Source organism: Aulostomus chinensis, chromosome 17 (genome assembly GCF_037954235.1).
Source record: "Aulostomus chinensis isolate RoL2024-O1b breed Wild chromosome 17, RoL_Achi_v1.0, whole genome shotgun sequence".
Taxonomy (NCBI): domain Eukaryota; kingdom Metazoa; phylum Chordata; class Actinopteri; order Syngnathiformes; family Aulostomidae; genus Aulostomus; species Aulostomus chinensis.
The window spans coordinates 6,597,501-6,625,084 of NC_141336.1; the positions used below are offsets into that span (position 1 = coordinate 6,597,501).

Genomic DNA, 27,584 nt, shown 5'->3' on the forward strand with positions numbered 1-27,584 from the left:
TAAACCTTTATGGCAATAAAACCCTTTTAGAGACATTTTTTTTCTTTTTCTAGGAGTTCAGAGTCTGAAGCAGAACTGAAGGAGAGCACATGTTCCTCAAGTGAGAAATTTTAATGGGTCGCATGTTATGTATTTGTCTAGATTTTTGTCTTGACCTCTACTGACCAAAAGAGACAGTATGATGCTGGAACGCATGCAAATTGTGTTTTAAAGCTGCAGGAGATAAGTTTTTTAAATAGGTATATATGCACCTGTTTTATTATTTGGCTGAGGAATTGGCCGTAGGAATTAGTGTTTTGCATATCACAAGGTTTTATGGGACTAAGTGTTCTTGTTCTGATACACATAAAGCCCTGTCCAGACTACACAACTTTTTTTTGTCGGCGAAGCGCCCTGCTGTTCACACCACCTGACGCTCAATCAGGCTGCTGTTCACACTACAAGATTTGTCAGTGGACGACAGTGTTCAGACTTCACGATTTTCCCCGTCAGTAGGCGTGGCTGACTGCCCAGCTGGCCAGGAAACTCTTGACTGCAGCGCACGCCCCTTTCATTGTAAACATGGACGCGGAGCAGAGCGCCGCCCTCCAGGTCGGAGGAAGAGGAAGAGAGGGTGGGCGAAGGAATGGCTTGGCAAACGCGGACAGCGAAAAGGCAGGGGTGCTCACACCAATGCACAACCAAGCCATCCAGATCCTCCTGTGTCCACGGATATCGCGAACCCTTTGTAGAATCCATGCCTCTCGTCATTTTTGTTGTTGTTGTTGTTGTTGTTCGGTTTGCGCGGCTCCCCCCCTGCCAGAGCTCTTTTCGTCTAGGTTCACGGTACCTCACATGTCTGCTTTCATTGGCTGCAGCTCCGTTTACGTCACTGCGACAAGTTCTGGATATCTAGCAGTGCTAGATGTCCATTTTTTGTCGCCGACGTCGCATGCGACCTCCCAGTCCATTGTCTTGGAGCTGTCCACACCTCATTACTTTTGTGGCTGTGGTCGTTTGTGCCTCACCCCAATATGGGGGAGGGAAGTCGCCGACATTGCCGACGCCTAAAGTCGTGTGGTGTGAACTGGGCTTAATATGTCACTTCTCTTGTTGATGCAAGACTTCTAAGATAAATACATAGACTCATGTCAAAAAGATTTGTGAGTATTAAATTAAGATTAAATTAAAACAAATCATCATAAAATAATAGCATTAAAATGTGACTATTGCACTTTGGAAAATTATCTCAAACAATTGTAAGTTAAAACTTAAAAGGACCTGCTCAATGTTCATGGTTTATATTCAACAAAGTTAGACTTTGCACAGGTGTCAAATATTAGACTTGATGTATACTTGACCACAGTCAGTCTGGACCAAAAGAAAAAAATCTGAACCGTCATTCTGCTAAAATGTTGGTGACCTGAATTTTGACTTGAAAAGAGTTTGGACATTTCCCATTTTACTTGAAACAGACCTTGCTTTTCACACTTGAAACTAAACTTGTTTTCCCACAACTAAAATTTTTCCTACGTTATGAGAATGGAGTTTTTCATTAACAAAAAAAAGAGACTTGACCAAAGACATTTTGTGACATTGCATGATTTCTAATGCTAAAGTCAGTATGTTATAGAGTACTGACAATAAGTTAGTCTTAGATTGTTAAATTACAACGAATCCAATGTCTAACATCTCAAGTCAACAACATCTTCGCAGAGAGATAACGTGCCCAAACCACAATGTCTTCTGGAACGTAGTCGTGCTTATGTCCATACATACATCTCTGTGGTCAGTGTCGTGACATGATGTTATAATTAGATGGCTTTTATGTTTTTTGGTGTCGCACAACCAAAGGCACCACTGTCAAATGACCAGCACTGCACAAGGACATGAGACATGATGACCAATATGACCCATCAGAGTTGAAGTTTTACCCCAACCTAATTTTTTAACTCAAATTTAACATTCAATGTCTTTTTTGATTTAAACTGAGAGAGTCCAATGAGTTGTAATGTGCTTGTCTTAATAGGAAACCTATATTCTAACTGAAACATTTATTGTAGTCAGTGTGGACACCCAAGTTCAGACTGACCTGACAATAGAGATATTACATTGACTTCATTCAGATGTTAAATAAGTATTGTATTGTGGTGGTGGGGGACTTGGGTGTTGAGCATGGCTGAGATGAATTGAACGTTAACTGGCGGCTTCGGGGTGTAAATGGACATTTGTTATGCAGTTTAATCTCAGGCTGGTTTCCATGACGCCCCCGAGTTTCCTCCAACTGAGCCTGTCGGAATGCTTCAGCTTGAGAGTCTGTTTGAGGGCAAAACACACATGCAATCCACATGACTACACTTTTCACTGCAGGGGTTTGCGTAAATGTGTGCGTGCACACGTGCGTGTGAGTTCGAGAAAGAGTGAGTATATGAGAGGCTTTGACAGCTCACAGCATTGATCAGAAGATAAACCGACAGCCTTTCTGCTCCATTGTGGCACGTAATGGTTATGGGAGCGTCAAAACACACACACACACACACACACACACACACACACACACACACACACACACGCACAGAAACACACGCACACATACACACTGTTTAGTTCAGACAGATACATCAGCAATGTTCCTACAACTAAACTCATGAAGGCACCAGGGAAAAAATCTTTATAACGCTTGCTGACAGACTTTTTTTCTTGCTTAAGATCTGAATCAATGAGCTTCATGTCTGACAGGAAGTAACGGCTTTTCAGTAACTGATAGCACTACATTTAAAAATTATAATATTGGTTGTTTTTGAAGGATGAAAGTGAACCTTAAATCCTCTGCTGCCAATGATCTTACAAGCTTGATTATTCATCATTTACACATTTCATGCACTCCGTTTTCCAGTTTTAATCAGGATTTTTCTAGCGCCTGACCGTTATGGATATTTTTGGGGTAGATGTCTATTTCGACATGAGGGAATAAACAAATTCCGATAACCGATATATTGACCGATTAAATTTTTTACATCGTTCATGTAAAAAATAGCTGCTTTTGATGGCTTAAATATTGCTCCAAACACTTGTTACGAAGCTTTAAATTGAAGGGCAACACCCACTATCATCTCATTCATTGTCTTCCACTTATTCCTATATATACTAAGGGTCGCGGGGGGCTGGAGCCTATCCCAGCATCTATGGGCGAGAGGTGGGGTACACCCTGGACAGGTCGCCAGTCCATCACAGGGCCAACATACAGAGATGAACAACCATTCACACTCATATCTATGGTCAGTTTAGAGTATCCAATTAGCCTAGTCCCCAAGTGCAGGTCTTTGGATGGTGGGAAGAAGCCGGAGGACTCCACACAGAAAGATCCTGTGTGGAGTCTGCATGTTCTCCCTGTGCCTGTGTGGGTTCTCTCTGGGTACTCCGGCTTCTTCCCACCGTCAAAGACATGCAATTGGGGACTAGGCTGATTGATACTCTAAATTGACCGTAGGTATGACTGTGAGTGTGAATGGTTGTCTATCTATATGTGTTGGCCCTGCGATGGACTGGCGCCCTGTCCAGGGTGAACCTGTCCAGCCCCCCCACGACCCTTAACTGGAATAAGTGGAAGAAAATGGATGGATGGATGGAAGTCTCTCTGGCAGTGTCAACATTTACAAAGTAATACATTAATTGAAGTAGAATTCATGGTAGGGCTGTTATTGATTTGCTATACATGGCAAAGTGTCTAATTAATATGTCAGTAAGTGTATATCTGTAGGTAATCGGTAGGTGGATAAACAGCGTCTTAAGTCTCTCTGGTAAGACATGATTTGAAATGCCCCTCTCGGATGTCGTCTCAATGTGCATCCCTCCATGGAGTTATAACTTTGACCAGAAATGCTTTTCCTCCTCAACTCTATAAGTTCAAAAACACTGTCTGTGTGCTGCCGAAAATAAATCCAGCCCACAACAGTTTTTGCACGGCAACAAAACGTTATCCTAATTTGCTCTGGTCTTATCTAGTCTGGTAGCATGGAGCTGCCTGAGTGAGTGTAATGTTACATTCAGTTACTGTAACATTACTGTTACATCATTCATGGTGCTGTGACTGACTTGGTTAAATAGCTAATAGCTAATATTTAAGCTAGGTTATCCTAAATTTCTTTAGCTTGCTAACATATCATGTCACGCTCGACTGATATCAGGAAAGTGTGACAGATACAAGGAGGCACATTTTGGGAAATGGGAAACTTTCGCAAAACAAGTTGTTATAAACTTACCATTGAGGCAAATTCCTCAGTTTTATTATCAGGTTGAAATGTCACATACAATGAGCGAGCCAAGCAGGCCTGCTTTTCTGCGGGACACCCTACGGTAACATTAGAAGGCATTTATGGAGGAAACTAAGACAAGAAAAAGAATCTATATATTGTCAACCCTCATCAACATGCTGACCACTATCCTTAAGTTGATTTTTGAGACATTTCAGTTAGGTCCAAGGCACCTTTGTAAGCACTCTACACCTATTTATCTTCATTAGCCATAAGTGACATAACCATATTGCTATCCTGTGCTTGTGGGTGACCTATCAGTAGGTAGCAAAACTAGCTGCTAGCCTGTACAACCTGTAAGCCTCAGAGCTGTCTCCAGGAGTCTAAATGACTGCTGCTTCCATCTTTGATTTGACTGTGATTTCATAACAATAAATGGATCAAAGTAATGCTGGATAACATTATGATTCTAATTTGAGCAAAAGATGAATCAGTTCTTTGTCAGGTCTTTCCCAAAATGACAAGCAAATAACTTTCAAATTCGTATTTTCTAAGTGGAGTTGTGATTTAGCGTCACTCGTCTAACTATAATTCACACTGACTACAAATACACTTGAAAACATGTGTTCCTTTATATTTTTTTTGTTAATTTTTTTCATGCATCAGGGTAATTGAAAGTTGTTTCTGACAATCATATACACAATTATTCACTTACACAGCAGTTAAGTAGTTTCGTAGAACAGTGTCACAGTGGTTCATATACACTCAGTAACACTACACCCCACTCAGTCATTTGCTTTAGTAGTTTTCATTCATTCATTTGTTAGAATGGGGCCCTTGTAATAACTTCACTGATGAAGAGTCTACACAGACACACACACACACACACACACACACACACACACACACACACACGTGCACACACACACACACACACACACACACACACACACACACACACACACACACACACACACACACACACACCTTCCTCTGTGCTCGCAGCCACAATGCAGCCGTGACAGAAATTGGGCAGCAGGTTAATAACTACTGCCCATCCTCACAGCACCCAGGGCCACACACACCCACACACAGACACACACACAGACACACAGACACACGCACACACACGGTCACAGACAGCATGTCCAGGTACTGCAGATGATAAAGTGTTAGGTCTTGGTATTGAGTCAGTGTGTGTCAAGGATGTCCAGCTCTGCTCTATTTCCTCTGCATGCTATTAGATTAAGAAACTGCCACACACACACACACACACACACACACACACACACACACACACACACACACACACACACACACACACACACACACACACACACACACACAAAACTGCTTCACTCCTTACTGCCATTTTTTTTCTCATCTTGCCACCTCTCAGCACTTTCCATACCTGATTCAGAAGTATTCAAGGCAATTGTATGATAATATTATATGAGCACATGAAACTGGAGTGGAAAGGTCAGAGGTCAGTTGCACACCACCATTGTGGCTGTGCAGTAATTGAACTGTGAGCAGTGGAGGCATATACGAAGTGCCATTAATATTGCAGTAAAATAAAAAAGTCTTTGGTATTCATCCTTTGAACATATGACTTCTTATCATGAAATTTCCTTCATGTTTGTGGTTTCTTTTTGTGTGATAGATAATTACTGACCTCAGTTCTTTTGCCAGATTTCTTGCCGAGGATTTTTCATTTGAATACAGCAATGTGGGACATTGTGGCTGTTCCTATGTTTTCACTCTAAAACCCTTTAGTAACACTGTATTAACCCTATAAAAACATTCATGGTGATAAAACACTAACATGATGTAAAGTACTGTTGTAACACTGTAAAGGCACTGTTAAAACACCATACCGTGGAAACAACAAACAGCATTAAAAAAAAGACACTGTATTATCACTGCAAAGCACTGTAAAAGCAAAAACATAAAAGTCCTTGATTCACACAGTAAAACTCTGCAGTAATCTTAGAAAACAGTAACTGTGTGATCAGTATACATTTTTACTTTAATATTTTTAAAATGCAGAGAGAAGGCAAATATGCCCTCTCTAGTCATTACCCTTTCAGGAAATATTATGGACATATTTGTGATACTTCTGTAAATAAATCCAAATATACTGAGTATAATGATTTGAGTATTGTAGCACTAGGAGTGTAAGCTGTTGGCTTTGGTGGAGGCCTGCGATCTTTGAGTGAACATCTACTTTTTGATGAAATCAGTCTGCAACTCTCAGACACAGGTTTGTTGAAAAGCAAAAGAAAACACAACAGAATGAGATTCCAGGAGGTTTTGTTTGTCTTCTTTGATTGTGCGAGTGTTTCTAGAGATGGAGAAATAAATTGTGAGAAAAGAAGGAAGAGGAGTGCGATGGATGGATCGAGAGAGAAGAGGAAGTTGTGTGTGTGGGCAATGGGAGAGAAAGATAAACGGCTCCTCTTTGATGGTGTGAGGCGTCGATTGAAATTGCGAATAAAGGCCAGCCTTCATTGGCCAATGGACTGTTAGTGACACGGGGGGAATCGAGCCAAGCCGATTGGCCGGCAGCCTCAGAGCACTTCCTGGGCCAGTAAACTGCACGCTCTGTCACCCCACTATTCTCCTCTTCATCCCTCGTTCTCTTTCATTCCTCCTCTCTCCATTAACCCTTCCTCTCTCCTCTTCCCTCTGTGTTGGTTTTGCTTGTGTTGATCTCTCCTTCTCTTTCACTTTTTCTCATCATCCTTCTCTCCCTCTTCTGTTTTCCTTCTGAGACATCTTAAATCTGTTTTCTGTCCTATCTTTTTGTCTTTTCATTTCTTTTACTCTTCTCTCAACTCGTCCTGTCTTCTCTTTTCCCTTCTCTTTTCTCTCCCATCATCTCCTTTTACACTCTCTAATCTTGTCTTTGAGCCTTTGCTTTCTCCCCCCTTCACCATATATTTGTCCTTCTCTTCTTCCTGAGGTCTTTCTGTCTCTCTCCCAGTATCTCCTCTTAACTTCTCTCTTACTCACGCCTCTTTTCTTGGCCCTACCTCTTCATCTTTGCTTTTCTTAAGTTCTACCTTCTCTGCTTACCTTCCTCTACCTTAGCTTGTCTCCATTCCTCTCCTCTCTACTTGCCCCCTCCTGTCTATCCATCTCTTCCCTCTCATCCTCTCCTCTTTTTCTCTGCCGCTCCTCTCGTTTCTTCTACTGATCTCACCTCCTCCATCTTTATTTTCTCCTCCGCTGCTTCTCACTCCATCAGAGAACAAAACATCATCTCGTCACATCTCAAGAAATATTTTTCCCTGCAAATTGTTTCAGAAAAGTGTATGGAAGGGAGAGCACAAGGAAAGAGAGGAGAAACTAAGAGGGGGAGGTAGAGATGGAGAGAGGCTGAAGGAAGAGAAAAAAGGAGAGAAAATCATTTTGCTATGAAGTGGAAAGAGAGAGGGAGCGTCGCTCTGCTGCCTCAGAGATCGATTGCTTTGCGGAGCTCCTGACAGGTGTAATTGTAAAGGCGTCATCTGTTCTTGTTTGCACAAAATACATTTTTTTCCCCGTTTCTTTAAGTTTTTTTTCTCCCCTCTGAAGCTGTGACTGTGGAGACGTGGCGCGCGGCGTTGCCGTCACCGTCGCCTAATCTTCCCACCATCATCCCATTCTTGCGCTTGCCACCGGACAAATCCCCTGTTATTTGAACAGATGGTCGGAAATCCATTCTGGTGATAAGTTGCCTCTAGTTAGCATTTAGATTACCCACAAAAATGGAACAATTTACTACTCTGCCTCCCAGCATAACTTCCTCCTCCTCCTTTACCTCCCTCATTTTCTTCTGCAACACCCCCCCCCCACACACACACACACACACGCACACACCTTCCTTTCAGCCCCCCCCCCTTCAGCTCCTGTCATCTTTTGTACTCACGTTGACTGGTTTGTAACAAATTACAGTCAACTTTGATGAGTGTGTTAAAGAGGGAGCGAGGAGAGAGGGCAAAGAAGGAAAAGAAGGTAAAGGAGAGAGGAGGAAAAAGCCAGAGATGAAGGAAAAATAGAGGGAAGGAAGAGATGGATGTGAAGTGAGAGAGTTTATTGAACAATTCTACAACTTTTACAAAGGTGTAAGATTCAAGGAGAGAGATGGAGGAAAATAGAGTTGTTCTGATTGTGATACCAGCATCCAGTTCTTCTGATAAACATACTCTAATGAAACATTCATATCATATCTTAGAAAACGTTGCGTTAGATTATTTTTGCATAATGTATGAAACTGTACTTGTGTACACAATGCAGGTTTGTCTGGAAAAAAGTAGCTGCAGATGTTTTGACATCTTATTAAAAACAAACGCTTTTATTGGCAGAATGGAAATGCCTGATTTTGTCCCCAGAAACATGACAGTAAATGTCATGACTTCTCACTAAAAACACCTGTTTTGTGGGCAAATAAAAAAACGTGTGGAAATCCTAATGTTTCACCAAAGACCTTCCAAAAGAAGGATAGAGTAAACTGGGGTGAAATGGATAGAAAAACATGTTGAAGGATTTTGGTGTAAAAGAAAAAGTGGGTGATAGATGGAAAGGGCAGAACAAAATGATTGATTTAAGCAAAAGGTAAAAGAAGAAAAGAAAAAAACGAGATGGAAAAATATAAGGGATTGACAAATGAGCGACAGGAAGATGGGAGCAAGAAACGAAATAAAAATAAGGAAAAAGAAAGAAGGAAGGCATGGCATTGAGGAATTCAAGAGACTTGATTTCACCTGTTCTGTCTTTTGCTTTGAAGACTATTTGTCTCTTTCTAAGTCCTGTCTTAATTTCCAGGTTATTTCTTTCTTTCATCAAGAATAATTGATAGGATGAGTATTGGGTTGATGTATTTGACAAAAAGTTAACAACTGTACACAGTGTGAACATTCCCGCGGGTGTTTAGCGAGGGCCACGGACCCCCAAAAAACATGCCAAAATTGCCCCAAAGTTTTTGGCAACAACTCATTATTCTCCAGGTGTTATTAACAAGGTTGTGCTGATTACATGAATGCGTGCCCCCCGCCTCTGACGCACAGATAATTCTGCTCACTACATGTCCTACTTGAAGCTGCCGTGCTGCGGTACAGTAGATCATGGACCACTACTTGGATCAGCCAGTTAAACCACCCACCCACCAAAGTGAGCCAGTCACAGTTCCTCCACCAGATCCCCTCAAAACCCCCGCAAACACATCCAGGAAGAGATGTACCCTGCCAGGAACGATTTTGAACTGGAAACTCGACTGGTCTTATCTAGTCTGGTAGCATGCAGCTGCCTGAGTGAGCATAACACTACTTTGAGGTGCTGTAACTTTACCGTTACATCATTAATGGTGCTGTGCCTGACTGTTTAATAGTTTAGCAAGGTAGCTAATGTTTAAAATAGGTGATCCTAACTTTCTTTAGCTTGCTAACATATGTCATGCATGACAGACACAGTGAGGTACGTCTTGGGAAATTGGAAACTTATTGAGTTATTTTTTTATTTCACAAACTCGTAATTATAAACTTACTGTTGAGGCGCGTACTGTTTTATTACGCACGCGCTGTTGGCTTTTCAGTAACATACACTACTACACTCTCACTCTGTGGGGTTGCTGTGGGGTGTGACATGAGAGGAGTCACAGCACCCTCTACTGGATACAGAAGGACATAATTTCTAAGAAAAATATATGAATGGCATTTCATTACTGAAAATTACACGTTATAATGGGCGTCAATCAGACAACTTTTGGCAGATTACGATTACGCTCTAATTGCTAAAATCGGCGATTAAATTGGCGAGCCAATTAATCAGTTGGCCCCTAAAAAACAAAATCAAGCTATAATTAAAAAAACATTTTCCATGAAAAATGCTTGCACTTTTTGGACTGTGGGGGCCAAAATTGCCCCCGGGAAAATTTTCTTAATTTCATACCCTGATTACTGCTCTGATCTAGGTGTTCAGTTGAATATGACAAGTGGCGTTCCTACTACCATGGGGACCACGTCAGCCTTGACCTTCCACATCCGTTCTAGCTGTTCTTTTAACCCCTGGTGCTTCTCAACCTTCTTGTGTTCCGTCTTCTTGATGTTGGCATCAGCTGGTATCGCCACATCTATTACAACTGCTCTCTTCTGCTGTTTGTCCACCACTGCTATGCTGCTGCTGTTGGTTCGCCAGGAACTGTTTGTTAGTCTGAAAGCTGATGTCCCACAGCACCTTAGCCCTGTTGTTCTCCTCCACTTTTGGTGGTATGTCCCATTGGGACTTGGGTACCTGTAGTTCATACTGGGTATGGATGTTTCTGTACACTATCCCTGTCACGTGGTTGTGCCTCTCCATGTATGCTTTTCCAGCTACCATCTTACACCCCACTACGATGTGTTGGACTGTCTCAGGAGCATCCTTACACAGCCTGCACCTTGGGTCTCGTGTGGTAGACCTTGGCCGCTGTGGCTCTTGTGCTTAGGGCCTGCTCTTGTGCTCCCATGATGAGTGCCTCTGTGCTGTCTTTCAGTCTATGTTCTAGCCATTGGGAGGTCTTCTTGATTTCTGCCACTTCCTCAATCTGGCGGTTGTACATGCCATGTAGGGGCTTGTTTGTCCATGTCTGCTCCTCTCCCTCCTCACTCTCATCAGGTTTCAACTGTCTGAGGCATTCACTGAGCAGCTCGTCCTGAGGGGCCAGCTACTTGATGTACTATTGAATTTTCGATGTTTCATCCTGGACAGTGGCTCTGATGCATACTAGTCCTCGTTCTCCCTCTTTCTGCTTAGTGTACAGCTTCAGGATGCCGGACTTAGGGTGCAACCCTCCATGCATGGTAAGGAGCTTTATGGTCTTGACATCTGTGGCTTCCATCTCCTCCTTTTGCCAGTTTATGATCCCAGCGGGATATCTGATGACTGGTAGTACTTGTCTTACCCTCTGGAGGTATTTGGAAGTGGTTGACTTTCATGCTGCCTCCTCATGGTTTCCATTACCCTGTGGGTAAGGTACTTGTAGGTACTCTACTCTGGATTTCACCTATATTTATTCATGGTAGGTCGACCCCTTCAGTTCTGATCATCTGAACAGTAGCAGTGACGGTGCATCTCCTTGGTTTATGCTGCACTTGATGTTAACTTGGGCTATTGGGTTTGAGTTGGCCTCTAGGGTCGTCTTTCACATCCCCATCGAGTTTCTGATGAAGGCTCTCAGTTTACTGTTGATGTTGTACAGTTCCAGACTTTCTAGTATCTATGTGTGGAATTGAGTTGAAGGCTTTGTTGTAATCAATCCAGGCAGTGCACAGGTTGGTCTAATACTGAAGCTGAGTTGTCAAGTACCCTCAGAAGGTCGACTAGTGGATGTAAATGCTGCGCTGAAGCTGAATACATATAAATATAAATATATGTGTGTGTATGTGTGTTTGTGTGCATGTGGGTGTGTTTATGTGTTTGCACTCTCTTCCTTGGTGTAAATGATGTGTCACTCATCTCCAAGGGCTGTGATGTCTGTCTGATTTACATAATCCAGTTAGAGGAGTCAAATGGCGCTGTCTGCTCGCAGATTTGGCATGCTAGCCCCACAACTACCTTCATTAGTGTGGGCAGTAACTCTCACACACACACACACACACACACACACACACACACACACACACACACACACACACACACACACACACACACACACACATTCTTGTTCATTTAGTGTGTTTGCATGGATGTGTGTATAATTTGGAGTACTCTGAGGTGTATGCATGTAATAGATTTAACATGCAGATCCAACCACCTCCTACATGGGGTACAATTGCCTCCTCTTCACCATCCCGGGTGACAAGTGTGTGTGTATTTGTGCAGTTTAGCGTTTACTCTCAGATATTTATAGATTGATCGAAATAAAACAAGCAGACCTTGTGGGATCAGTTGTGCGTGTGTATTTCTCTGTGTGTATACAGACATTGCAGAAGCTCTGTTTGCTAAAATGGCATCGCAGCCTGTATTGTTGTTGTTGTTGCTAGCGGCAAATCCTCAGGACAATGTCGCTCAATTGGTTCAACACTTGAGTCCAGAGTGAGACATCACACCACCGTCTGCTCCTTCGGCAAAGAACCAGGGATGTTAGGAGTCCATTGGAGTTGGAGGTACTGAAAGGAAGTGTTGAGAATGCATGCTGGGGTTCAGCAGTATATTTGGTTTCATCAAAAAAACACTGTCATATTCACTCTTTTGTCGAACAACAGAAAGAGATGAATATGTGGGTGATGCCAAAACAAGTAATTCCTAGAAGCCTTGCTGTTTTTTCATAGTTTAGTGAGGAACATCTTCTCAACATAGCATCTCCACCAGAGACAGAAAAGAAAGACGCAGGAGCAGTTATAACAACATGCTGTTACACATCATCTGCACCTTCAACTTGTCTAACATCATTGGTGGATGCATATCCTAATATTGACTTTCTTGCTATTTTCTTTAATGTCAGAAGACATTAAACTAATACTTAACCCCAAAGGATTTTTTTGCCTTTCAAGTACTCGCAACATCAATGCCTTGAGCTCGTGAGGATGCTTTTTCCCCTCTGCATTACTTGTTTGTGACTCAAGAATTCACAAAGAGCCAGTTGCTTTTATTTGGTTTGAAGCTAAAGGTGACTGACAGCTAACAACAGCAACAAAACAACAGCAAAGCTGCCCAAATACATTCGAGAACAAAATTTCAAGCACATCATGCGTGTAAGCCAGTCTTTTTTATGCAGTCATGTGCTCAGTCCATAAATACAAATACTTTGCTTTGAGCTAAAAACTAATTCACTATAACCCTTTCAAATCGGTGCCCTGATTGCAGGCACAAGTATATTCAGTTCAGCGAACTTGCTTGTGTGAATCTGTGCTTGTCCATGGTAGAGCCAAATTTGAAGCCCTCCTTTTTTTGAGCTCATATCAAAATGTTTGTGAACTACTGAACATACAGTTGGATTAAGAGACATTAATTAAACCACACAAGTAACATACTTTATTTTGTAATTTTACTGTTGTTTTCTTGCTGTAGCTGTCACTATTAGCTTGAAGCTAACTGTATGTGGCTGTATGCTTTCTTGAGTTACAAAGAATTGAGGCTGTAGAGAAAAAAAACGCTGTCAGTTCAAGACACTGGTTTGTCAGTACTTGAAAGGTTAATATGCGGAAACTCAATGATTGACTCGTCATAATTATATGCTGTTTCCATTGATATATTCAGTCCAAAATGGTAGTGCAACTGTTGTCAAAAAGTACCATCCACGGGGTTTATACACTTTGATTGACCTGCACCTAGCAGAAATATGTGTTCTTTTTTCTTCTCTTACACTGAGATTTGATGATGAATCAGATCCACTTTTATATCAAGTAGCTGTTACACTAAACCCGTCACTGATAGACACGAGCAGGTCACTCTCTCTCCTTTATTCCACCACAATTTCATTTTTTGCATTTGTTATGAAACCATCTCTGAGAGACGATGCTGAGAGACAATCAGATGAAGCAAAAAAAGAATAGAATAAGCATAATTAAACAGACTTACTGAGAGAATGAAGGGAAACAGAACTGCGTGTCATAAAATAGAATATTGTGTGTTAACTGGACACACAGGCATGCACATATACACAGACACACACAACTGCTTGCCAAGTTTGGAGGAAGCATAATTTCTGGCAGCACATGAGTTGAGCTGATTGACTTCTGTTCAAGTGTGTGCTCATGCACATGCAACAGTTGCTCTCCCTGTGAAAAGAAAGCAATGTAATGTTTCATTTCATGAAATGGAATTTCATTCTTAAATATCACCTTTTGTCACCTATTGTTAGACATTCTGAAAAGTTTATTAATTTAATAGAGGTTAAGAGGTATATAATTCAAAAAGGGGCGGCAGGGTAATGCAGTGGTTAGCACTGTCACCTCACTGCAAGAAGGTTGCGGTTTGAGTCCTGGCTCGGGCATGGAATCTTTCTGTGAGGAGTTTGCATGTTCTCCCTGTGCCTGCGTGGGTTCCCCAAGGTACTCCGGCTTCTTCCCACAGTCCAAAGACATCAAGAGGGGACTAGGCTGATTGATACTCTAAATTGACCGTAGGTGTGGCTGTGAGAGTGAATGGTTGTCTGTCTATATGTGTTGGTACTGCAATGGATTGGTGACCCATCCAAGGTGAACCCCGCCTCTTGCCGGAAGGCAGCTGGGACAGGCTCCTGCCCCCCCCACACACAACCCTGAACAGGATAAGGATGGATAGATATTCCAAAAGGAAAATGAGGAATATGGAGAAGGAGGCATTTGAAGATGATGGTGTTTTTGTTGTTGTTGGATTTGATTATCTGATTAACCCCTTACAGTGGTACCTATCACTTATTGTTTTGTTCAAGTATTTGATGGAAAATAATTTTTGAATTTGGCTGAATTTAATCATATATATGGTTTGCAAAAAGCTGTGTGTTGATGTGCACTCCTTTTAATTTCATCTAAATAACTCAAGAACCCATTATCGGACAGATATGGCACACATATCATATGAAACAGCCGAAACTGAGCTTTAGAATGATATAAGACACATACATGTGCATCAAATGTGCATGTCTTTTTACAACTAGACTCATAAGTGACTGAAAAATAAGAAGTTGCCTTATTTGTTTAATCCAGCATTTCACTTGAACTTGTCGATCGCATTATAAGGAACAACGTAGCTTATTGATTGCTGGGTTATCATGTTTTCCTCTATGAAAATGAACGTCCATAATCCGGTTTTGATCATTGCAAATTTCTACAGGGTGTCCAGTATAAGCATGATAGTGCGTCCTTATCTGAATGATCGGAAAGTTTTGCTTCTCAGACATTCTCCAAACTTTCTCCAAGTAAACAAAAGCACTCAGGCGTATGCATTTTGCGTACGGATGCTACTGTAAATACGCATGTGCAAGACACTTCAGGTCAGGTCACCACAGGTCAGTGTCAGATATTGAAAAGACACACTTGGCATAGCAATGTACATCCATCCATCCATTTTCCACTGCTTATCCTGTTAAGGGTTGGGGGGGGGGGGGGGGGGCTGGAGCCTATCCCAGCAGCTTTCGGGTAAGAGGCGTGGTTCACCCTGGACGGGTTGCCAGTCCATCGCAGGGCCAACACATAGACAAATAACATTCAGACTCACAGCCACACCTACAGTCAATTTAGGGCACGTTTCCACAGGCTCACTTCGGCTGGGGTCAGGTGGCGTCGGGTCGGTTTGGCCCCATTTCCACTGGCCCCAACATGGGTCAGAATATGTTTTTATTTCATTAAAATGGCTTTATTCTCGCCATGCACACGCAGCATGCGTTTGCAAATTGTGAAGTCATAGAACATCCCACCATCGTGGTGTTTATATTGTCAGATTCCAGGGAAAGTCTCCCAACTCAATACGCAAAGATATGTGTGCTGGAAACCTTCTATGATGAGAAACCAAAATTCCCAAAATTTGTAATACAATTTTTTTGTGTTTAACTTTTTTTTTTTTTAGAAAATATATGTAAGTAGTACCAAGTGAGCCGATGGCATATCAGGATAGCATTGACTGTCCTGAAGAAAAACAAAACATAGCATGAAGGGTTTGACATTATAATGACCAAGATAATAGCTCAAAAGCAAAGGACGTAAAAGTCAGCTTGGGTCCCTAAGGGTTAATGTATTTGGGTGTCTGATATATATTCATGTAAATTAGCTTTATTAATTGAGCTTTAAAGAAGAGAAAGGAAATTATGGATATTAACTCCCACCTGCTTTTTTATTTCCAATATTGTTGTTTTTTTCCTGAGATTGTGTTGCCTGTGTGTTATCCTACGGTTATATATATGGTTGTTGGTTAATTTCTTTCATTTTTATGAAATGCCTTCTTATCAATAATCAGAATCAGAATCAGAAGTCCTTTATTAATCCCTCGCGGGAAATTGTTGGATTGCAGTGCTCCATTTCACAGTAAAAAAACAATGTAAAATAAAGAAAAAAATAGAGAATCAAGAATATAAGGAGATATCTTTTGTAATAGTGTATCAAATCAAATGTGTTACCGTGCGGGGAAGATTCATACATCATCTCACGGTCTGGAGGCTTTTAATGAAAATCAGTTTGGCTAAAAATTGAGATTTAATCGATGGAGATCAATATGGTTTCACATTATTAACACATTAATCTACAGTTTCAGAGATGGCTGATAGATGCCTCTACATTGACTACATAGCCTGGTAACTATGGCAACATGATTTGGCAAAGAGTATAGAAGCCTTATTGTCAGGGTGGCTGCAGAGTCAGACAGTTGCAGGTCAGAGATCCATCTTGGCTGCTCGGCTTCCTTATGAAGCTTTGGGAAATGGACAACTGAGCATGACCTCAGATGTCACCTGATCACTGTCTCACTAGTTCACACTGCAAACAGGCGCATTTCCACAACCAAACACGCACAAACACACACACACACACACACACACACACACACACACACACACACACACACACACACACACACACACACACACACACATGCCCTCCTCCACAGCTTTATCGTACTTCCTGTTTCTTACTGGAGCCCCACAATCCTTCAGTCCCCCACAACAGGAAATTAAAGGAGCATGGCGCGGTGCCCCGAGTGCCTCGACTTTTTGATTTGTGTGAGCCGCTATCGCTAATGAAAATCAGCGTGGACAACGGGGGCCGCTGATAGAGGAGCGACTTGTTCGCCACACAACAACCAGCATCTCCCAACAAGTGAGCGCTGTAATCGCACGGCAGATGGGGGAAGGTGGGGGGAGGTGGTAAGGCTGGGAGATGCTAATGGATGCCGATATAAATACAAACTTAAATTCTGGTAAAGACTTGAAAACTTGTGTGTTTTTGAACCCACACACATCCAGATGCTCAGTGAGAGTTTTCATCCTGTTTTCTTTTTTGTTTTCTATTTTTCATCCAAGTTCATCACATAATTACGAGAGGATCTCATCATGCCATTTTTCTTAAATTTAGCAGTTACTGCTATTTTTAAAGGAAGTGATCTGATTGTGATTGTTTTTGAATGTTTGCCAAGAAGACATGAGTGACGTTTAGGGAGGACAGCATTCATAGACACTGAGCTAAAAGTGCTTGATGATTATCAAAAGCCCAGAAATACAACAAAATGCTTGATTGTGGTAAAGCATGATCAAACCCATACTCCACTCAGAACACAAACCTTTGAGATACAAAATTGCTTATTGTGGTAAAACCTGATAAAGCAAATTATAATTACTTTAATATTGCTTATATGTGTTTTTTTCACTTGAGGCCAAATGAACTGAACAAAAAAATGCTCCTAGTTTTAATCCTGTCTGTTTGTGAATTGTTTGTTTATTACTTTATGGATACCAGGTAAATGTAAACACAAGTCCATCAATTTCCTACCGCTCATCCTGTTAAGGGTTGCGGGGGGGGGGGGGGGGGTTGGAGCCTATCCCAGCAGCTTTCAGATGAGAGGCGGGGTTCACCCTGGATGGGTCACCAGTCCATCGCAGGGCCAACAAATATACACAGACAACCATTCACACTCACAGCCACACCTACAGTCAATTTAGAGTATCAATCAGCCTCGTCCCCTCTTGATGTCTTTGGACTGTGGGAGGAAGCAGGAGTACCGGAGAGAACCCAAGTTGGCACAGAGAGAACATGGAGACTCCACACAGAAAGACCCCATGCCTGAGCCGGGGCTTGAACCTGGAACCTTCTTGCAGTGAGGCGATAGTGCTAACCACCGCACCACCGTGTCACGAAATGTAAACACACGTATTTTTCAGTTTTTTATATCAAAATTGATGCCCTTTCTCATTAAAATTATAATGTTCATCATCAAGAGCATGCACGAAAAGTTCATCCAATGATCATTTTTTTCTCAGATTTTTAAGCCCCTCCACCAGCAATCACAAGATGTACTGCAGCCCCACAGACTTTCAAAGAAGCAGCAGTAAAACTGGTTTTGAGCATCTCACAATCCAGTGACTAATTTCACTGTCACGGTTTGATATATTTGGTCTGATAACATTTGGAAAGTCTGAAGAGCCACACAATTAAATTATTTATCAATATGTATCTTTCTTATCTTTTCTCCCCTGGTCATAATGACTATGGCCACTGGATGTCACCTGTCATTTAAACGTCAAAATCGGTCCTTTCCAGCCTGTGCATTTATGACCAATCAGGTCATTTATCTTTGTAGAGTAGTCTTCTACTCCTCTCCTCCACTGTCTCCCCCTCCACTCTTATTATTTCAGCCAGTATTTAGTGTGCAGCATTCAGACAAGGTCATGGAGCAATTTGTGTGTGTGGTTTCGTCTCGGCCTCGTCTCATCCAGGCACTCAGCCAAGAGGCAACGTCTTGATCCTGCAATTAGGACATTGCGTGTGTGTGTGTGTGTGTGTGTGTGTGAGAGAGAGAGAGTAGGCGAGAGAGAGAGAGGGAGAGAGAGGGGGAGAGAGAGAGTTGTACATTTGTTTGCTTGTACAGAGAGCAACATAATATCTACTCTGTTGGCTGACAGAGAGGGAGAGAAAGAGAGTGGTCTAGTGACAGATCTGAGAGACTACTTGATAGTTTTGTGTCATCACTGAAAAGTCAAGGCAACAGAAAGTGTAGGTAAAGAAAGGTTCAGTAAAATGATTTTCCTCATTAATCTTGTGGATTATGGACAAACCCCGATCATATTCCTGGCCAGTTACCGTGATGACTACACCTCTTTGAGTTGTGATTTGATCTCAGAAATTCCTGCTGCAGTGTATGGCTGTTGGCAAGTGAACTGAGAGTAAAGACAGAGCAGTCAAGGAAACAAGGAAATTATTTACTCCATAAAGCTACAGATACACTACAGGATTCAGCAACATTGGCCTGTGCTGTTATGTCTACTATCTCTGCCACCTAGCATTAAGCTTTACAGCCTCGCCTCCACTCCAGTATGTAATGCCACCTCCCATCACACTAAGTACTCCATAGAGTCCATACTCCCCTCATCTACCCCCGCCACCACTTCAACCAAAGCCTTTTTTAAATCTTTCTGGCTTTTATTGGTGAGGATGGTCGTCTTTCTTTGCAAACTCTCATTCTTGCAAGTGTTTTTATGACAGTTGGTGTTAGTTTGCTTCAACTGGAGTGACAAGTTATGAAATGTCCATCCATTCATCCATCCATCCATACCACTTATCTGTTAATTAAGGGTTGCGGGGGGGGGGGGGGGGGGCCGCTGGAGCCTATCCCAGCTGACATCTGGTGAGAGGCGGGGTTCACCCAGGACGGCTCACCAGCCCATGGCAGGGCCATCATGAGCAATTAAGGCTCAGTATCTTGCTCAAGGACACATTGACATGGTCACGGAGATGGGTGAGGATCAAACCAGCAACCCTTTGGTTTATGGTATCCATGTGGGGACTTCCTGTCTGACTTGATCTGCTCTGTGCAGCTTGACATGTCTTCCAGCAGAAAAGGAGACTTTGCTGTATATTCTACGCCAAGCCACTTCTGGGACGTGCCAGAAACGCACTTTGGAGCCTCTGCTACATTCACAAACGTTGTCTAGAATGACCGCAATCAACTCTGACCACAGTGGCACGACTGTAATGTGATGCAGCCTTTTCGTCGCAAATGCGAGTGAAATGCTTGCACTGTCAATCCCTGTTTGTACTGTTGTAAGCAGCACATTCTGTAATTTGTTTTTTTCCATTTCAGTTTGACTTGAATAAACCCATGATATTGTTTTCCACTGTCCAGAGGGAAAGCTACAGTATATCCCAAAATGTTGTCACTTTTCTTTAACAAGTATTGACTATACAGACACACACACAAACTCAGTTGCACTGTTGAGAAATTCAACTTGTTCTACACATCTTCAGCTAGAGTTTATCTTTCTCTCGCGCTCCTTGGCCATATAACCCACCACGGCATTTCTCCTCTGCCTGTTCTCTCTTGCTTTAATTTGAGCTGAATATTTTGCTTTAATGCATTTTTTAAAATAAAGTCAGCGTTAATTTCCAAAACTGCAGCTTATCAATGTTTCTCTGGTTGCAAAGCAGCCCATAAATATTAATGCCGATCGGCTACGCTTCCTTGACGCGCCGCCACATCCCTGTCTTCTTGCATCGTCTTATGTGTGTGTGTGTGTGTGTGTGTGTGTATTGTCGTGTGTCTTAGACTGTGATTTCCTCTGTGTGTAGGTCTGTATGTATTCCTAATTATTGTGTGTGTGTGTGTGTGAGAGAGAGAGAGACTGAGCATGCAGGTGATCTACAGCTTCAGTTTATGCAGTTGTATTTCTGTTTGCGCGTTCACGTGTGTGTGTGTGTGTGTGTGTGTGTGTGGTTAAAAGGGATATGTGCTCTGTGTGTGTATGTGTGTGTGTGCGTTTGTAAAAAGAAGAATGAGAAGGGGAAGCAAATGCCCCGGCAGTAATTCTTTCCAGGAATAATTGACCTGCAAGCAGTAAATGGTTTATTTTCTGCAATACTCGCATTCACTCACACACACACACACACACACACACACACACACACACACACACACACACACACACACACACAAAGTTTATGGGGTAAACACTGTAGTCACTTTGTACGGCACACTCGGACATTATCATTACTATCTATAGTGAGAAGAGGTGAGATGGTGGACAGGTCAAACTACGGTGAATGTAGTCACAGTTGAATAATTCTAAAACAGTGGAATTTCAACAGCAAAGAAAAAATAAAGGTAGCAAGGAATCATTCATAGTATTGAATTTGCTTAAGCTCAAATTCAAAGCATTTGTGGAGGACTGATCCTACACCTGGATAAAGAAGACATTAAAGATACAGGCCAAATTGCATGAGAGTTTGCAAACTGACATTTTAAACAGTTTTGCTGCTGTTCCTTTCAGGTTTTCATTCACTTAAAGCTAAAAGTAAATCTTGTTGGGCTGCTGCATTTTCTTGAGTTCAAAACACCTCGCTGTCAGATTTACATCAATGCTTGTCAAAACATTTAAAAACATCCCATGAGAAAAGGTTGATTAAATGATGAAATTTAACAAAACTCCTCAATTTCCCGAATAAGACGAAAGCTCACTTGGTAGTTTTTGTCTTTTATTCTTTAGAATAAGCTCTTAAAGGCAGTCTTGAACTCATAACTGACCACCTATTTCTTTCGTCTCCACAAATTTTCCCAAAATGTTGTCTCTGTGTCTAGACACCAGGAACATGGCCAATACTACCTGCTACTTAAATTATTATTACGACTTGTTCAACTGAAAATAATTCCTAAAGGCCTGTTACCAATTTTCTGAGAGACAGGTCTTCTTTTTCTCTGTTTGTTATAGCCACAGCCATTTGTAATATTGCTTATATCTAAGGTTCCCAACCTTTTTTTGCACCACGAACCAATTTAATGTCAGACATTATTTTCACGGACTGGCCTTTAAGGTGTGGCGGATAAATACAACAATATAAAATAATACGACCGCCATAAAAACTGTTTTTTTAAAAAAAATATAATAATAAAAGTGAATCCACTGTGTATTCGTATGCAACTTTATCAGCAGTGTCCTCGTAAATCCCACAGACAACATAACATGAGTAACATCCTCTCTGCCCCTAACGTTCTGGTCACTATGGTAATGTTTAAACATGCCTTCAAAAGAAGATACACCACAAAAACAAAGTGAATAAAAATAAATCTCACTGAAACGCTGAATCGGTGGGAGCTCTGAGCTTGTTCCTCTGCAATGAGACATTCCCATCAAGGAGTAATGGGAGACAAGTGTGTTGCTTATGTCCAGTGTACTCCATAATTGTTTGGGGTTGCTGTCACTGCAAAAAAAACCAAACACTTCAGACAAACAGGATTTCGGAAATGGCAACTGGGTTTTCAGTGCTGTTGTAGCGATCTCTGGGTATTTTTCCATCACTTAAATCCACAACACAGGCAGAGTACAAGTAGGGCTTGTACTCTTTCAAAAGTAAAAGACAGGTGATCGTGCACCAGCTGGGAGAATGAAGGCTCGGGCTCAGTCTCTTACAAAAAAAGTCTTAGGCTTGTCTGTCTCATTACTGGGCCTTTTCTCCTTTGCAAAGAAGTTTTCCAAAGAAATGTGTTATTTTACTCATTTTGTTAACTTGTGGGGTTTCATTTTAGTTGTAACGTATCACGTGACAAGCGTCATGACATCCTTCAAGAGAGACAGTTGTAACAGAGAGATTCATTTAAATTTCATTATTATTATATTATATAATTATTTTCATGAAATGAGGGTCATTTAAAAAATGGTTCAGACTCAGATAATTTTTAAAACGGAAAAAATCAAAGTTATTTATTCTTCTTGTCTGACCCAGTACCAAATGAGCCACAGGCCAATACAAGGGTTGGGAACCATTGGCCTACATCACTTTTTTTAATGTATATACTCAATGTAGTTTTGTCTTATTCTCTCCAGACTAACTGATGGAAACACACATAGTATACATTTACCTTTTTGCAACAATTCCAAAGTTCACTTAATACTCATTTGACAACAAACTGGAAACAATTATAGGAAGGCAAATACAGTTTTCAACAATTATTTACTAATGTGTCCTATAGTGACCTCCATTACTCTTTTCCTTCACAACATCTTTTGATAAATCTTAATAGAGTTCACAAAATGGTAAACATTGGTATTGATGGAGAGAGTTCAAGGTGTAGAAAGACAATGGGAGAGGAGATGATGAAAGAGAAAGGAACACACACATACAAACACACGGGGATACACACACAGAGACAAACACACACACATATACCTTGACTTCTCGTGGCTTGCAGCTGTCGCTCTCCACATTTGTAGGTGATGTACACACACAGACACACACGAGCACACACACACACACAGCAAAGCCCTGACACTGACAGTTCATGGCTGGGAGCTGTCGTCTAGACACATGCACAAAGCATACATATGAATTAGCAGACTGTTTATGCTGTGTATCCATATAGCTGCTGTGTTAACTCACTGCACACGTGCGCGTGCGTTTGTGTGTGTGCGTTTGCGTGTAATATATACATTTCCACCGTACATTCTGGTTTGTGTGATTGCAAATGTGTACGTGAGTGTAAAGGGGTAAACTGTCAGTGTGTGAAATCTGTCAATTCAATCTGACTCGGCCAACAAAACAACAAAGTTTTTTTATTTTGTTAATTTGGCCTACACGGGAAGTTTTACACCTTCTGCATAAAACAATGTATTCACTGTTTGCTAGACTGAAGTAGCCTTTATTATTTCACGCTGTGATGTATTTTGATGTAGGAGTGTGAACTGAATATAGACATAACACTGACACTAACATTTTTCTGTTTACTTACAAAATTCTGCCCAATCAGATTTTTTGTTTGGCCTTCTTTTTTTATTAGATAGTTTTATAGTGAAGAAATGACAGGAAAGGGGAGGGGGTGACATACAGAGACATAGCCTAGCTCTCTGCCCGGCCTGGGCCTGCATGGCAGGCACTTAACCAATGCGCCAACCTTCATTTGCATAGTGGCAAAATACAACAAAGGAGAGAGAACCATATGCCTTAATTTAACACAATTATATTTAATTTAATCTAATAAGACCCAGCATTTCCCATATGAGCAAGCACTTGGTGACAGTGCTGACAAAGAAACGTCACGGCAGACCTTGGCTCCAGGTTGGCAACCAGTTGCCTCGACCTATTGGTGTGAAATAAGAGAGTGACAGACTGAGTTAAATTAATAAATTAATTTAAGAATTATTTGTTGAGTATGCTACTCTTTCACAAGCTAATAGGTTTATCCCGTTAACCTCACTTCATCTTTTGGCAGCAGTTCCATGCCGTGTTTCCTTCTCAGTTTTTGAGTCTCTGCTGTAAATGACCTTGACAGTCATTGGTTTTAGGACTCCACGCTGTTTTGCTCTGCAACTGTATTAGTCCTTTATGTGTAATGAAATTCACACATGTACTAAAGGCGTGATTAGCATATATATTGTATTGACACAGTGGCAATATGTTCTCTCTGTTCCTCTCTATCTTCATCTGTCTGCCTGTACCGTTCTTTCATTTCTCTCTCTTTATTTCCTCCTCTTCATCCCCCTCCTCCATCTCTCTCCTCTTGCTGCGTTTGTGTTGCTGTGTTGCACTTTGAAGTTCAGCTGTGCAGCTTTCTGTAATTTTTATCTGCAGAAACATGGGCTTGCCACATTGCTGCGATTATTTACAGTAAAAAAAAAAAAGAAAGAACATCACCACAGTTAGCTGCGGGAAAAAAAAAACTTTTTTCATCTTTCATTCCATATTGGCGACTCAGGTGAGGTTATTAATGTTAAATACCAAGAATCAGCCAGTGGATCATGACAGGAAGTCTTCATGACAGAGGTGAAATGTCAAAGGCCAAAGGAAGGGACTCAAAATGCAATAGGTCTCTCACTCATAAGTCTACATTATCTTCTTTTTTCTTTTGAACAAGTTTTTTAACCAACACAGCTATACTTCATATTTTCCAACGCTCTGATATGACACAGTTTTAGTATTGTCTTGTTTGAGTCAGGGGAAAAAAAAAAAATCATGGTTTGGGTTCATATTAGCACTGGTTTGATGAAAACAGGAAGCCGACAATTGGAATCGAAATATCCCGTCCAACAAAGCATTCTCTACTCAGCAGCCTTTAATCTCAATCTTGTCACAGTCACAATCCCTCCATCCTTGGTATTTGTCCCCCCTTTCATGGATGTGATGTGACATCCCCTTTCTATTCTGACGAGGCTGGCACAAAATGGGACAACAAGTTTTGGTTTGGTTTTCTTCTTTCCAGATCTTTTTTTTTTTTAACTGATTCGTAGATGATTTATAATTTGTCTTACAGATGACTTTGTGTTCTCTAAAAATCTTTTAAATCGTCCTTGATTCTAAATTTTTAGGCAAACTTTTAGTTGTGATTATACCTGAGACCAGGTTTCTTTATGACATTAACACTGTTTTGATACTAATCTTGAAAAAAAAAAATCATCTTATAAAAACGATTTTATGCTTCAAAAAGATGTGAAATTTCATAAATGCTAATGAAATATATATAATAATTAAGTATTAAAAACTTCTAAAATTGGCACATTCATACTGAAACCCAGGGGTCCCCAAACTTTTTTCTGTGAGGGCCACATAACTTTCCCCTTCTCTGATGGGGGCCAGATCATTCAGTTTGTAACAGAAAAAGTGTGACGATCATGGGGTTGCCTATACGTAAAAATGTATTGTTTTCCAGAAAGCCACACAACCAAATAACCCTCTCTGGGTTCTTCACAGAAAAAAAGTCAGGAAATCTATAATGACACTACCTAATAACCCTCTCTGGGTTCGGGACTAGGATTTTTTTCTGGGGGTTGCCAGATAGGGGCACAGACTGCAGAAAGGTGGAATAGAATGTCACATTCTATGTGTGTATGAAATAGTTACTAACTGACTGTGTGTTCACACCAAACAGCAATGAGAATTTTCATGATGCTTTATTCACGAATATAAACATTGATTCAGCGATCAAATTTGCACGAATAAAGTGACGTGAATATTCGCGTTGCGTTTGGTTTGAATAGTCGGGCTGCAACTAACGACTATTTGAATAGTCGACTAGTCACCGACTATTGAAACGATTAGTCGACTAATCGGATAATTATTAATTTTTTCTTAAATTTAGCATGAAGTTGATTTAATTATGTGGCAAATGATAATAAACAAGAAAGATGGGTACAATGAACAATACATCTTTTATTGAACATTCCATCCATCGTCATCTTCCGCTTATTCCTTACTAGTAAGGGTCGCAGGGGGGGGGCTGGAGCCTATCCCAGCGTCAAAGGGCGAGAGGCGTGGTACACCCTGGACAGGTCGCCAGTCCATCGCAGGGCCAACACATATAGACAGACAAACATTCACACTCTCAGCCACACCTACAGTCAATTTAGAGTATCAATCAGCCTAGTCCCCAATTGCATGTCTTTGGACTGTGGGAGGAAGCTGGAGTACCCGGAGAGAACCCACACAGGCACGGGGAGAACATGCAAACTCCACACAGAAAGATCCCGTGCCCGACCCGGGACTTGAACCCGGAACCTTCTTGCTGTGAGGCCACAGTGCTAACCACTGCACCACCGTGCAGCCCTTATTGAAAATTCATTAATTTAAAATACGTTTGTCAGGCACAGTCTGGCATAACGCTCAAGCTCTCTTTTATAGCGAAAATACGCTTATAAAATGTACAATGTATGTCATAAAAAATGTATTGGCTTGAATGGTACTTGAATCTCACCCAGGCGAGTCAGACTCCGTTTTGTTCAACTGCCCGACGGGCTTCTTTAAATCACCGCCATGATACGCACTGTCTGCTCTGCAACCTTTGCTAGTAGTCTTTTTATTCGCCGTATCCAGGCTAAAATGCCACCAAACTTTAGAAGTTTTGGTAAGCGTACCTGATGTTGACGCCGCGTTCCTGTATGTTACCGCTCAGAGACAGAGACGCTATTGCGCCTGGGCGACTCTCGGCAGAGATTATAATCAAGTGAGATGCCTCACTCTGTTGGAAAAATGCGTGTGGCGACAATAGTCGACAATAAATTCCATTGTTGACTATTTCTATTATCGATTTTTGGTGACAACGTCGACTAATCGTTGCAGCCCTAGTGAACACACCTTAATAGTTAATAATGAAAATAGTTCATAGCTAGTTATCAATTTTATTATCAAATACAAATACACATATGGAAAAAAAAATCAAAATGCATCTCTGGTATTGTTCAGGGGGCCGGGCCAAATGTGGAGGCGGGCCGTAGTTTGGGGACCACTGCTGTAACCATTTGGACCTGATGCAATAAATAGGTTGTTCTCCCTTTAAGACTTGACTGGACAAGAATATTGTTTTTGGTGTTGTTCAGAGATTTCTAAAACAGGAGAGAAATGTTAATTCATTGTACTTCGATGTCAAATGGTAAAGTTGTTTTTTTTTAAGTTTATGTTGTGTTTACTGCTATAGAGGCATGGACAATTTTTCAGAAATCCCTCATGTTATAGCAGGTTCTTTTGAAAAAAAAAATGTTTTTCTCCAGTATTTTTTGTGTAAATGCTAGCCTTGGGTTCACAGGATTAACAAACAAATAGTATTATCTGTTTGTCTGATTTTCAAACACAAGCTAACACAACAAGAAGTATTATATAAGTGTGTGTGTGTGTGTGTGTGTGTGTGTGTGTGTGTGTGTGTGTGTGTGTGTGTGTGTGTGTGTCCATGCTGGGATTTAGTATCAGAAGCCAGTTCTGGAAAGAAAACGGAGGAAGTGTCTCTCTCTTCCAT

At 41.3% G+C, this 27,584-nt stretch overlaps 1 protein-coding gene and 1 pseudogene across 2 annotated transcripts in view; one reads left to right on the top strand and one right to left on the bottom strand.

Annotated features, from left to right (window-relative positions):
* npas3 (neuronal PAS domain protein 3) overlaps window positions 1–27,584 on the top strand; it is a 352,407-nt gene that overhangs the window by 51,833 nt on the left and 272,990 nt on the right. The window lies entirely within an intron of this gene.
* On the bottom strand, window positions 10,190–10,812 carry LOC147246144 (uncharacterized; annotated as a pseudogene).